Raw genomic sequence first — 12,758 nt, 5'->3', positions numbered from 1 at the left:
GGAGAAACGTTGCCCCTTAGACCTCTGTCCAGAGCCTCTCACCTAGCCAAATCAGTTCTCATACTTTGCACTGACGAGGGGCAACAGCCCGAAACACCGTGTCTGCAAATTGAGATTCTGATTTGGCTTTTATCCTAAGTCATATTGCACGACTCGATAAAGGGTTGATCATGACTTGTAGGATTGCGCTATAGAGTTCAAGTCCTCTTTTTCCCTGAAGAGGCAAATAGCTGAAAAGTTATCATCTACACACAGGATAGATGATAACTTTCTGATCTGCGGAGTCAATTATTGTTCCTGAGAATAGGGCTCTGAAATGGTTGGGCAAGCGTGGCCAAGGCTCCATTCAGACATGGCCTAATTTTTCGGCTTTGTGCATCTGTCTGACCTCCACAAATCAGAAGGGTATCATCTATCCTGTGGATAGGTCATAACTTCCAATGTTGGTAATAATCCTTTAAAGAGTTAGTTGCCTTATTGGGCTGTACTTTGAACTGTAGAGCTCAATAGCTCCCACTTTCCAACCAGTATACGGTCATCCTTGTATTACATGGTTGACTGTTTACTTAAAGGGAGTGTGCTGCCCCAAATCACTATTTAAACTAAGCCTGCAGTTATATAGGTTTCTTTGCCCCTATAAAAATCATACCTTTGTTTGTGCAAATTAGAGTGGTTGATGCACCCTTGCCATGGACAAGAAGTTTGGTGCACCGATCTGCCCCCCTCAATCAGCATGAACCACTGCTTCCCTCTGAGTTGATTGACGGCGCTCAATTGGACAGAGCAAGCGCTGTCTGCAAATAATCCTCCAATGTGTGCACATGCAGCGTAGCAGCAGGAACCAGTGTCTGTACTCATAGATCTCTCCTCTCTCTGCTGCATCAATGCGATCCTCCACCCTCTACAATCTGAAGCCTGTAACCAAGGAGCGACCGGCCACAGCAGAGGTGCGTGAGCATGTGCACGCTAGCTCTTGCGCACATATCAGAGGACTCTTTATAAGCAGCGCTCACTCTGGCTAAGCGAGTGCTTCAGTTACGACAAAAGGAAGCAGCAGTTTATGCTAATCGAGAGGGCAGAATGGTGCACCAAATCTTGGCAACGGCAAGGGTGCACCAAGCACTCTAACTAGCATGTCAGACTAAAAGCTTTTTAGGTACAAAAAGGGCAGCGCTTACTACAACAAAGGTATGACTTCTATAGAGCCTAATAAGTCCTCTCTATGACTATGCGTCTAATGTAGGGATTTTGGGTTAATAAACTCACATAATGTCATTCTCGAGGAAAGGTTTCGCCAAATGCAGCATAACGGGCCATAGTAGCTGATTTACAGTGGTTAGAGAAGCCATATCCGAGGAGTGCAGATGATTGCCACATCAACTTTAGTGTAAGGAGGGCTTGTCTTCAATGCCCTGCCTAATCCCTACACCACAAAAGGTACAGCACCAGAATATACTGTATAGTTTGCATTTTGTACTATCATCTCTCTTTTTCTCTCTCTCACCTCTTTCTTTCTCTCATCCTTTCTCTCTCTCACTCTCTCTCTCTTACTCTTTCTCTCCTCTCTTTCGCTCTGTCTCACACTTTTTCTCTCCTCTCTCTTTCTCTCTCATTCACTCTTTCTCAGTCTCAGTTTCTTTCTCTCTCTTTATCGCTCTTTTTCTCTTTCTTTCTCTGTCTTTATCTCTCTTTCTCTCACTCGCTTTCTCTCCTCTCTCTTTCCTCTATTTCTCTTTCTCTTACTCAAACTCTCTTGTTCTCTCCACCTTTTGTCTCTTTTTTTCTCCTCTCTCTTTCTGTCCTCTCTCTCTCTCCTCTTTCTCTCAATACAATACAAATAGGCTTTACTGGCAGGACCAAAATACAATTAATGTTGCAAGCAAGAAGAAAAAAAAGTGTGACAGGGGAGGGGGCTTGTGGGGATGGGATGTTGGGGGGCACGATTTGGGCAGTAATAAACAATTCGGGAGTCTTACGTTCCTCTCAGTTTATGACATGCGGTGAAATATTGGGTGGCAATCTCCACCGCTGATTCCTCTTCCCCCAGTAGTATGCAGAGTTTCCTTTCCTCGTCCATGGATGGGAAGTCCGGGATGTGAGTGGAGAGTCTCTGGAAATGGGAGACCCTCACTGCTGAGTATTTGTTGCAGTGCAGCAGGAAGTGTGCCTCGTCCTCCAGGGCCCCCTGCTGGCAGTGCTGACACAGTCTGTTCTCCCGTGGCTTGTATGTCCTTCGGTGCCGCCCTGTTACCACCTCTAGGCTGTGGACACTCAGTCTGTACAGACTCAGGGTCTGCCTGTCTTTGGGGTGCTGTAACCTCTCCAGATATGGGGCCAAAGTGTAGTCCCTCTGCAGTGCCTGGTAGATGGTGAGTTTCTGGGCGTTCTCTAGTTCACTTTTCCAGCCCTTTATGCATTGCTTCTTGCAGCTCTCCGAGGTCCCCTTTATTTGGCCTTTTGTCAGGGTGTATTGCTGACTTTGGCTGGACTGGCTGCCAGGGTTCCTGGCTTGCTCTGGGCTCCGGCTCAGCAGGGCTTTATGATGGTAGGAGCTGGGGTTGCTGCTCTGTATGTGTGCCTGGAGTGATAGCGCCCTCTTGTGTATAGTGAGCCAAATGGGGATTCGGCCGAGCTCAGCCCTACATGCTATGTTTGAGGTGCTGCGACGGACCTGGAGGAGATATTTGCAGAACTCCAGGTGGAAGACTTCAGTTGGGCTGAGATTCCACTTTGTCTGGTCTTGGTAGGTCTCTGGGCCCCATACTTCGCTGCCATACGGCAGTATAGGGGTGATGACGCTGTCAAATATCTTGAGCCAGACTCTCACCGGTGGTTTGAGGTGGTACAGTTGTCTCCTCTCTCTCACTCACTCTCTCTTTCTCAGTCTCTTTTTCTCTCTCTCTTTCTTTCTTCTCTCGCTGTCTTTCTCGCTCTCTTTCTCAGTCTCTCTCTTTCTCAGTCTCTTTTTCTCTCACTCTATCACTCTCTCTTCTCTCATTCGCTTTCTCTCACACTCTTTTTTTCACTCTTTTTCTCTCTTTCTCTCACTTTCTCTCTCTCTCTTTCTTTTCTATTTATATACAGGGCCGTATTTGCCCTTAGGCACTTGTAGGCACGTGCTTATGTAGCACCCTGAGGATTCGGCTGCTACAGGGGTATTGCACCTCAACCCAGAGGTGTGATATTCCACTCCCGGGTAAGGAAGGAGTGTGGAACTGAGCTCGGTAGGCTGCATGCACTACACACATCCCATTTCCGAGGAGCAGACCGACGGTACTCCCACTTAGAAATGTGCAGGTACGACCGAGTCTGTTCCTGGCTGGAGTGGGAGGGGGGTGGTACATCCCAAGTAGTGTAGGGGCAGATAGGGGGAGCAGCCTGGGTAAAGATAGGAGCTCATTGGGTGCTGGTCACCTGAGCTCACACATAGAGGGATATATAAGGTGGGCACCAACTAAGAACAGGGTCAGTTGCAGAGAGAAAGTCAGCGAGCTGAGGAGAAGAGAGACCCAGAGTGAGAGAGGAGAAAGAGAGACCCAGAGGGGGAAACAGAAGAAGAGGACTCCAAGAACCCAAATTAAATCCCCGGGTGAAGAGTCGGCATCAGGGTACCGGAACCCAAGCTGGTGGGGGCAAAAACACACCCCAGCCAGAGACCGGAGGCCGTGGGCAGCGTTTGCCACGGCCACCCACCACATCCACCACGAAGGCATACCACGTGGAGGGTCAGGGAACCCAAGGCCAAGGGTCTCCCAACAGAAGGCCCGAGGGAGCTGGACCTGGGTGGATCAATAGTGGGGACGGCCAGAGAAAGGACAGAAGGAGAGCTCAGGGTCACGCTCCGGACTTATTTGGGGGTTGGCTGGATCCAGAACCTGGTGGACGCAGCACGGCTCGGGAGGTCACTCGAAGCTGGAGTGACCGGAACATCAGCAGTGAGTAAACATCCTAAACTGCATAACCCGACTCTGTCTCTGATTGCCGTCTACACTGCATCACCACAACTCCCATCCTCTGCACCTGATCCCCCTGAGGCTATACCCCACCCGTTGGGGGTTATATCACCAAAGCTGCACCTACACCACCAGCCTCAGCGGACCCTGCTGCAGCGGCGGCCACAGTGACCGCAACACAACGGGTGGCGTAGTCGACATTAAGAACTTAGTAACATCTGTAGGACTGCCACATACAACTGAGTTTGACACCCTGGGCACGGACCGGGTCACAGCCACTCGGAAGACTACAACCCCCATCTGATCCGGCTCCGGATATTCCCCCTAAAAGAATATGGCCCAGGGGGCGCGTCAACTTTGGCGTAGTCGGCAGGATTACGTGCCCGCAACACCCGGGTACTGCGTGCCTGAAGAAAAGTGCAAGTTTACCTCAAAAAGAAGTCTCCTGCTGGTTCCGGAGGGTCCCCGCCATCGGACCCCATCACCAGTCGATTCCAGCTGGTTGTCCGCCATTAACAGCGTTTTCCCGCCATCTGCAGAGTTTCCCGCCACTGGGAAGCGATTCCCGCCATTTCCAAAGGTTTCCCGCCTTGGAAGAGCGGACGCCATTATGGGCGTGCCAGAGGGTGGCGAGAGGCCACCTCCCATCGTGGGCCAGGACCGAAAATGGCGCCAAAAGTGGAAACCGCCCCCACCAACAGAGACTGTGATGCTAGAGGTGTCTGTCAGCGTGAAAGAACTCCCCCTGGAGCTGACAGTCACCAAGTTGCCCCGGGACCGCCCTCGAGGGGGGAGGAGACGAAAGGAGAGAGAAAAGATGGGTGTCGCCTGGAGCAGTCTAGAGCGAGCGCACCCGGAGGCAAGAAGCCTGGAGAAGAATATCGGAGGAGCTTACCCGGAGATGGCGAGAAAGCAGAGCAGCACCGGCCCGTTGGCCAGGAGCCTGCTAGAAACCGAGGAGGGAGAGCAGAGCAGCACCGGCCCGCTGGCCAGGAGCCTGCTGGAAGAAGAGCAGAGCAGCACCGACCCGTTGGTCAGGAGCCTGCTGGAAACCACGACCCCACTAGGCCTAGTGGAGGTCCTCGCACAGCTCCCCCGAGACCGGGAGTGTGCACAGACTGCTCTGGAGGGCCTCGCACGGAGGATGGCCCGGGTACAGCGAGAGACATTGGCGGAGTGGAGCCGAGAGATGGCCCAGCAAACCAAGACCCGGAGCACGCCAGCCAAGATGAGGAGACAGACCGCCTCTGAGGATGGCGCGGGAGGACCCAAGGCCGGAGACGGCGCCGAGAAGGGAGCCGAACGCATGGAGGCAGGTAAAGGGGACGTCTATACCCCAAACCGGGAAACCGCGTACCTGCCCCAGCTCCCCGTCGCAGAGCCCGAAAGTCCCCCTGCTGTGCCCGAAAACGCCATGTCACCGACGCAGACTAGGCCCCAACCGGAAGCCGCCGCCGCGACCCCTGTGACGCCATGCGCAACGACCCCGAGCGTGGCAAAACAGGAAGCAACACCAGCCTGGTCGCAGGGCCTAGAATTCCCGGGCGTCGCATCACCAACAGCGCCCCCTACCTCCGCGGAGCCTCCGGCCTGGCCGCAAGGCCAGGTAGCCCAGGGCGCCGCCGTCCTAACGGTGCCCTTCACCTTCCAGGTGCCCCAGGCCTGGCCGCAAGGCCTGGGCAACCCGGGCGCCACCACCACCGCGCCCGCGCCCGTAAAACCAAGGGTGCCGCGTCTGGGAGAGGACTTGTTTGCCCAGCATACGTGCCCGAACGGGTCTGAAACTGAAGCTAAGATCCCCAAAGAAAGAGCAGGAGGAAGACGTCGTTAAGTACAGCGGAGCAGGTGCTGTAAATAGTTACCCGACCGGGGTACAAAGAAACTGTTACTGCAAATATAGTCCCCGTTGGGACCAGCTGTGTGAACTGTTTACCCGTGTTTCCCTTAATTCCCACTGACCGAGGACTGAGAGCGGCCACACTGTCCCTTGTAAATAGTTGCGCTTCCTAAAGCGCCCCCTACTGGTTTTACTGTAAAACCACCTTAAGGAAAAGAACTGTCGCACTTTGCCCGGTCAACAGTTGCCCAGTGACCGGAGGAGGAGCAAGAGACGACGAGAATGTTTATTATAAAAAGTTTTATTGATGCTGCTAATTTATATGATGTTTTATATGTTTTATATGTTTATGCAAAAAAAATTGTATGTTTTGGTGTTTTGTCTTACAGCCCGAGGACGTGCTGTGATTTACCAGGGGGGAATGTAGCACCCTGAGGATTCGGCTGCTACAGGGGTATTGCACCTCAACCCAGAGGTGTGATATTCCACTCCCGGGTAAGGAAGGAGTGTGGAACTGAGCTCGGTAGGCTGCATGCACTACACACATCCCATTTCCGAGGAGCAGACCGACGGTACTCCCACTTAGAAATGTGCAGGTACGACCGAGTCTGTTCCTGGCTGGAGTGGGAGGGGGGTGGTACATCCCAAGTAGTGTAGGGGCAGATAGGGGGAGCAGCCTGGGTAAAGATAGGAGCTCATTGGGTGCTGGTCACCTGAGCTCACACATAGAGGGATATATAAGGTGGGCACCAACTAAGAACAGGGTCAGTTGCAGAGAGAAAGTCAGCGAGCTGAGGAGAAGAGAGACCCAGAGTGAGAGAGGAGAAAGAGAGACCCAGAGGGGGAAACAGAAGAAGAGGACTCCAAGAACCCAAATTAAATCCCCGGGTGAAGAGTCGGCATCAGGGTACCGGAACCCAAGCTGGTGGGGGCAAAAACACACCCCAGCCAGAGACCGGAGGCCGTGGGCAGCGTTTGCCACGGCCACCCACCACATCCACCATGAAGGCATACCACGTGGAGGGTCAGGGAACCCAAGGCCAAGGGTCTCCCAACAGAAGGCCCGAGGGAGCTGGACCTGGGTGGATCAATAGTGGGGACGGCCAGAGAAAGGACAGAAGGAGAGCTCAGGGTCACGCTCCGGACTTATTTGGGGGTTGGCTGGATCCAGAACCTGGTGGACGCAGCACGGCTCGGGAGGTCACTCGAAGCTGGAGTGACCGGAACATCAGCAGTGAGTAAACATCCTAAACTGCATAACCCGACTCTGTCTCTGATTGCCGTCTACACTGCATCACCACAACTCCCATCCTCTGCACCTGATCCCCCTGAGGCTATACCCCACCCGTTGGGGGTTATATCACCAAAGCTGCACCTACACCACCAGCCTCAGCGGACCCTGCTGCAGCGGCGGCCACAGTGACCGCAACACAACGGGTGGCGTAGTCGACATTAAGAACTTAGTAACATCTGTAGGACTGCCACATACAACTGAGTTTGACACCCTGGGCACGGACCGGGTCACAGCCACTCGGAAGACTACAACCCCCATCTGATCCGGCTCCGGATATTCCCCCTAAAAGAATATGGCCCAGGGGGCGCGTCACTTAGGGCGCCGGAATTCGGGGAGGGCGGCGCCTGAGCGTGGGTTTTTTTTGCGTTGTTTTTTATTTTGGTTCGTGCCCGAAGCCGGCCGGGTGGCTCCGCCCCCCCAGCGTTCGCATCGCATGTTTAACTTTTGCGGCAAGATCAGTGATTGGTCGCGGGCCAAGTCCGCGACCAATCAGCACAGCGGTGTTTAACTTTTGCGGTAAGATCAGTCATTGGTCGGGTCCGAAGACCGCGACCAATCATCGAATCGTCTTGGTGAGGACCGGGGAGCGGCGCTGCCTGTGCGGCTACTTCCACAGCGAGAACCCGGGACATGAGCGGGCGCTCGCAGCAGAAGTATCCCGACCCGCAGCGCCGCTCCCCGGTCCTCCCTTCCGCATGGAGGTCAGCGGGGTCGGTCGGGGTCCTTCCGCTGCTACCGGCCGGGAGATGAGCGTCTCGCGCCGCTCATTTCCCGGCTGCATCTCCGTCCCGCAGATGGGTCCGGCGGTCGAGGTCCTTCTGCTGGTATCGGCCGGGAGATGAGCGCCTCGCGCCAGTCATCTCCCGGCTGCATCGCCGCTGAGCTCCGTCCCGCAGATGAGCCGCTAACGGCCGCCATCTTTTTTCAGAAATCCCGCGGCGCTGATTGGCCGCTGCCGGACCAATGAGCGACGCGGGATTTCCAGGACAGACAGACAGACAGACAGGATAAGAATATTATATATATAGATGTGTTGTCCTGCATACATGTGCTATGTCTAATGTGTGTATCTACTGAGCATTAGTTGTTCAGCGCGTGTGTGTATGCCGTGTGTGCATTGTACATGTGTGCCTTGTGTGTGTGCATTGTGCATGTGTACCTTGTACGTGTGTGCCGTGTGTGTGCATTGTACGTGTATGTGCCTTGTACGTGTGTGTGTGCATTGTGTACTTGTGTGTGCCTTGTATGTGTATGCCGTGTGTGTGCCTTGTATGTGTGTGTGCCTTGTATGTGTGTGTGCATTGTACTTGTGTGTGTGTGACTCACCCCCTGGGCCGTGGGGCACCCGGAACCGGGCTTCAGTGCGATGATGGGAGTAGTAGTGGCAACCCGATCCCGTGGCTCTGGGTGGTCAGACCAAATGCTGTGGCAGTCTATCTGTAGAGTTATGAATGTCCGACTACGCCACCCGTGGATTGCAGTCAGGGATAACTGCCGCTGCAAGGCAGACCGCTGAGGCTGGTGTTAGAGTGCAGCACAGGGGTTGGATAACTCCCCACGGGAAGAGTGTAGCCTCAGGGCAGTGTAGGTGGATGCTGGGGGTGATGGTGCAGGCGCAGCAGAAATCACACAGAGTCCAATGATGCAGTCCAGGGATTTTACTCACAGTTGTTATCCGAGTCACTTCTGTCAACAATGACTGCCCAAGCCGTGCTGCGTCCACCAGGTGAGGAGCTCGGTCAACCCCCAGGCAATTCAGGAGTATGGCACAGGACTCCCTTCTGTCCTTTCTCTGGCCTCTCGTGCCCCGCCAGTGACCAAACTTCTGTCCAGCTACCGCGGACCTTTGCGGGCAAACGTTGGCCTCCGCTTCCCGCTATCCTATATGGTGCCTTCCTAGCAGGTTTGGCGGGGGGTCGCACCAATAGATGATCACGACCTCCAGTTCTTGGCTGAGAGATGATTTACCTCCACCAACTTGGGAATCCGGTACCCTTCTATAGCCTGACCCTTCACCCGATATAACGCGGGTTTGCAACGGTTGCTGTCCGTTCTGCTCTCTCTTAGGGTCCCTTCTAGCTTCTTGTTTCTGGAGCCTTTCTACTCCTCTGTCTCTCCTCTTTCCTTCCTTCTCCTTCTCCTCTTCTCCTCTCTGGCCCCGGCCTTCTCTCCAGGCCTGCCTTCTGAGCAGAGCTCCTACAGAGCCTCTGCTCCCTGTCACCTCTCTACTGTACTGAACACTGAACTAAGATGGCTCCCACCTTTTATCTGCTTCTCTGTGTCTGAGCTCAGGTGACCTGCACCCAATGAGCTCCTTCCTATGCTCCAGAAACCGTCCCCTTCTGCTCCTACATCACTGGGTTCTCTCCCCCCTCCCTACTCCAGCCAGGTACATGGTCAGTTGTGCCTGCATTCAAATGGGAGCACCGTCGAGCTGTCCCCCGGAAATGGGGTGAGTGTGTGTATTCAGCTACTGAGCCCTGGTCCATACTCCATCCTTACCTGGGAGTGAAATATCACACCTCTGGTTGAGGTGCAATACCCCTGTAGCAGCCGAACCCTCGGGGCGCTACATTTGCATTGTACGTGTGTGTGTGCCATGTGTGCCTTGTACTTGTGTGCCATGTGTGCCTTGTACTTGTGTGTGTGCCTTGTACGTGTGTGTGCCGTGTACGTACGTGTGCCGTGTACGTACGTGTTTAAATATGTATGTTTATATATTTTATTGCATTATTCTAACTTGTATATGTAGATGGCCAGATATAGACACAGTGGCATTATGTGACACACAGTGTGTGTGTAGCTTCCACACTTCTAAATCCTGACTGCACAGATGAGAGCTCATAGGTGTAAACATATCGGCAATCATCCAACGAACGAGCAAAATTCTGTTCATTCATCGGGTGATTGGATTGTTTATGGAAGAACAAACATCATTGTTCTCAGCAGCACATCGCCAGGTGTAACCTGCAGATCTGCTGCTGATAATATGATACTGTATGGGGACAGATTGATCATTCTGTCTCCATCATTCTTCCTCAGCCGGTGTAAAGAGGCCGGGGAAAAACTGTAGAACGACTTCAGTGTTGTCAATCACGCTCGTTTAATGGCCTGTGCTCAGAGCATGTAAATACAATCAAAATCTTTGAGTGTGATGGTGCAATATGTGAGCATTTGTGGCCCCACTTTAAACTTTTGCCTAGGGCCCCACTTTATCTAAAACCGGCCCTGCCTCTCCCATCATTCCCCCTCTGCGTTTGATGCAGCGGCGCGATGACGTCACTTCACCGCCGGTCAGACAGTGGAGCTGAGAGACTGAAGCAGCGGGGGAACGAGGAGCGGTGAGTGTGTATTTATTTAAATGTAGTGCCCATATTACTGGAGGACTGTGGCCGCACTATGCCCTATGGGGCCGCATTATACTGTATGGAGGACCATGGGGGCTGCAATATATTGTGTGGAGGACTATGAGGAGTGCAATATACCATATGGAGGACCATGGGGTGCATTTCATTGCATGGAGGACCATGGGGAGTGTATTTTATTGCATGGAGGATTATGGTGGGCGCATTATACTATATGGAGGATTATGGGGGCGCATTATACTACATGGAACGCTATGTGGGGCCATTATAATATTTGGAGGGTTATGTGGGACCATTATACTGTGTGAAAGGAATTATACAGTATGAAGGTTTGTGTGGGGGCCATCTTACTGTTTGGAGGGCTAGTGTGGGCCATTACAATGTACGTAGGCCCTTTAATGTGCATGGAGGGCTGTGTGGGAGTCACAGTCGGGGGGATCATACTGTGTTGGGGTCACCATACTTTGCCTTGGGAGTTGAGGTGGGGTACAGTAGGGTCATTATACTGTGCATGTGGAGGAATTCACTATGGGGGCACTTTTGTTGGCATCATACTTTTTATGGGGGCAATGAAAGAGGAATCTAGGACTTCAGCAGCAGGAAAATTACTATGTAAAGCCTGGAAAGTTGTTAGATTTGCTCTTCTCTGACCCCGACAATTATTTAATTTTTGTTTTTTTCTTTTTTCGGAGGGGGGGGCCCAATTGGAACTTCTGCTATGGGGCCCCATGATTTCTATGTACGCCCCTGCCGGGCACTTGAAGTTCCCGCAGAGGCCCGGGCAGCACATCGCTGGCGGCGGCTCATCTCAGCAGGCAGCGCCGGTAATTGTGTCCTGTTGTGATGTGCCATTGCGCCGACACTGCCACCCGGGCCGTGGTGCCGGTGCATGATGCTGGCTGAGGAGCTGCCGCTTCTGCAGACAGTCTGCTCTAGACTGCAGCATAATTGATGATGGCGGGCGGCAGGCGGCGAGGCAGGCGGCGGGATCATAGTTTAGGCGCAGTCAGCAGCTGCCACCGGTACTGTGTTCTGTGCTGTGCACAGACAGTACAGCCAGCGGGCAGCAGTGCCAGCCTGACAGAGCCCAGACTGCCTGAGTCTCTGACTAGTCTCAGACTCTGAGGAGTCTGACTAGTCTGAGACTGTTGTCACTGGTCAGACATGATGGCAGGCAGCAGCAGGGAGGGACACAGTGGGGTCTGAATCCCAGACATGGGCTGCATCAGGCACTGCATCATTGCATATGGGCCATATGCAATGCTGCAGTGCCTGCTGCAGCCCAGTTCTGTGTGGGCCGCTCCCCCTGCCCCACCCCCATATACAATGCTGCAGCCCAGTTCTGTGTGGGCCGCTCCCCCCGCCCCACCCCCATATACAATGCTGCAGCCCTGTGGTCTGTGTGGGCCTCTCCCATCCCCCCCACCCCCATATGCAATGCTGCAGCCCTGTGGTCTGTGTGGGCCTCTCCCATCCCCCCCACCCCCATATGCAATGCTGCAGCCCTGTGGTCTGTGTGGGCCTCTCCCATCCCCCCCACCCCCATATGCAATGCTGCAGCCCTGTGGTCTGTGTGGGCCTCTCCCATCCCCCCCACCCCCATATGCAATGCTGCAGCCCTGTGGTCTGTGTGGGCTGCTCCCATCCCCCCACCCCCATATGTAATGCTGCAGCCCTGTGGTCTGTGTGGGCCGCTCCCATCCCCCCCCACCCCCATATACAATGCTGCAGCCCTGTGGTCTGTGTGGGCCGCTCCCATCCCCGCCATCCCCATATGCAATTCTGCAGCCCTATGGTGTGTGGGCCGCTAACAATCCCCCCCACCCCCATATACAATGCTGCAGCCCTGTGGTCTGTGTGGGCCGCTCCCATCCCCCCCACCCCCATATGCAATGCTGCAGCCCTGTGGTCTGTGTGGGCCGCTCCCATCCCCCCACCCCCATATGCAATGCTGCAGCCCTGTGGTCTGTGTGGGCCGCTCCCGTCCCCCCACCCCCATATGCAATGCTGCAGTGCCTGCTGCAGCCCTGTGGTCTTATTTCAAGGCAGTTTGTCTGCAGAAATTTACCCCTACAAACCTTTTATATGTGCTACATGGAATGGGGGGGGAGAAGCTACATGAAACTTGGGGAAACGGCCGCAACGGGGGGGAAGATATTGGATGCGAGGGGGGCACAACGTGGGGGGGATGTGACGGGCAGTGAGGGTGGGCGTGACCGGGGGGGGGCGACCACTGACAGTGCCTAGGGCAGCAGAAACTCCAAATACGGCCCTGTTTATATACTGTATACACCTCTATCTGGAAATAG

Source organism: Phyllobates terribilis, unplaced genomic scaffold, assembly GCF_046119375.1.
Source record: "Phyllobates terribilis strain yellow unplaced genomic scaffold, ASM4611937v1 Scaffold_4__5_contigs__length_816908805, whole genome shotgun sequence".
Lineage (NCBI taxonomy): Eukaryota > Metazoa > Chordata > Amphibia > Anura > Dendrobatidae > Phyllobates > Phyllobates terribilis.
Note: the sequence above shows the minus strand (reverse complement) of the source record.